At 40.0% G+C, this 1,566-nt stretch overlaps 1 pseudogene; it reads right to left on the bottom strand.

Moving 5' to 3' along the window:
• Positions 1 to 92: 92 nt before the first annotated feature.
• On the bottom strand, positions 93 to 577 carry LOC108288925 (annotated as a pseudogene).
• Between the last annotated feature and the right edge of the window lie 989 nt (positions 578 to 1,566).

Below are 1,566 nucleotides of genomic sequence, written 5' to 3'. Positions count from 1 at the left end.
CAGTAAGATCGCGTCTAAAACACAGGAGAAATGTATCTTACTTTTTCTTTTTTTTTTTAACAGTTGGTAATCAATTTATTAAAATAACCGACTTAAGCACCTGCAATGGTGACTTCCACCTCAACTCCTGGCTAAATACTGATGGAAGTAATATGCATAACAATCTCTGAAGGACTGTGCAAGTCAATGAGTAGCTTGTGGATTCTCATCTGGAAACGATCCCATGTTTTAGAACCTTCACCACATGGTGTTTTTCTTGTAGTGATTCTCAAAGTCTTCGTGGGCATTCGAACTGGTCCTTTCACTTTCAGATTCTTTTCTTTGCTCCTCTGATCAAGTCAGCACACACCTTCTCCAGCGATTTTACGTTGCGGCTTGTTAGAGTGATTCGAATTCGGTGAATTGCCACCTCCGGCTCCACGGGTGTTTTTCCAGTATCCTTAGAAGCCATGACTGCTGCGCGGCTTCCTGACCGACTTGTTCCTCGGCAAGAGCGAACAGCGGTGAGTCAGGAGCAGGAGCATGCGGACTAATCATCCACAACAGCTACGACCGCGTCTTCCTCAAAGAGCAAGAAACGTATCTTTCAAACAGCTCTGCTGTATGTTCCTACACTTCAGGAAGTTGCACCTATGCTTAGAATCAGCGAGTTAGAAACAACATTCCTCTAAAAGCTGTGTTTGGATATATCTGAGTGCATGTGAGTATAGGGTGTAATGATAAATATCTGGCTCTAAAACAAAAACGGAGCTGTCTAGCAGAATGATCCTCAATTTCTGTATACAACTTACAGAGTTAAACTCTTCTATGACTGTACTAGTTCAGAAACCCTTTGTTTGTAGAATCTAGAAACAGATATTTCCAGCCATATACAGATATATAAGACTTAGCAGTAAGATCGCGGCTAAAACACGGAGAAAGTTATATTTAAAACTACTCTGCTGCGTCTTCATTCACCTTAGGAAGTTGCATCGATGTTTAGATTCAGCAAAGTTAGAAACACGTTTTTTCCAAAAGCTGCGTTTGGATACTCCTGAGTGAATGGGAGTATAGGGTGTAATGAGAAATATCTGGCTCTAAAAAAAAACGGAGGTATCTAGCAGAATGATTGTCAAGGTGTATATTCAGCGTACAGAGTTCAACTGATGAGTGAGTGTAGCAGCGCAGAAACCCTTTCTTTGGAGAATCTAGAAACAGATATTTCTGGCCACGGGCAGGTATGTAAGAATTAGCAGTAAGATCGCGTCTAAAACACAGGAGAAATGACTATTTCAAACTGCTCTGTTTTGTGTTCATTCACCTTAGGAAGTTGCATCTATGTTTAGATTCAGCGAGTTAGAAACACGTTTCTTATAAAAGCTGCGTTTGGATACTCCTCTGTGAATGGTATTATAGGGTGTAATGAGAAATATGTGGCTCTAAAACAAAAACGGATCCATATAGGAGAATGATTCTCAAGGTGTATATTCAACATACAGAGTTAAACTAATGTGTGAATGTAGCAGTTGAGGAACATTTTCTTTTGAGAATATAGAAACATATATTCCGAGCCATATACATGTATGT

The sequence above is a fragment of the Cebus imitator genome, unplaced genomic scaffold, assembly GCF_001604975.1.
Source record: "Cebus imitator isolate Cc_AM_T3 unplaced genomic scaffold, Cebus_imitator-1.0 Scaffold386, whole genome shotgun sequence".
NCBI lineage: Eukaryota > Metazoa > Chordata > Mammalia > Primates > Cebidae > Cebus > Cebus imitator.
Note: the sequence above shows the minus strand (reverse complement) of the source record. Positions and strands in the feature narration are given on the sequence as shown.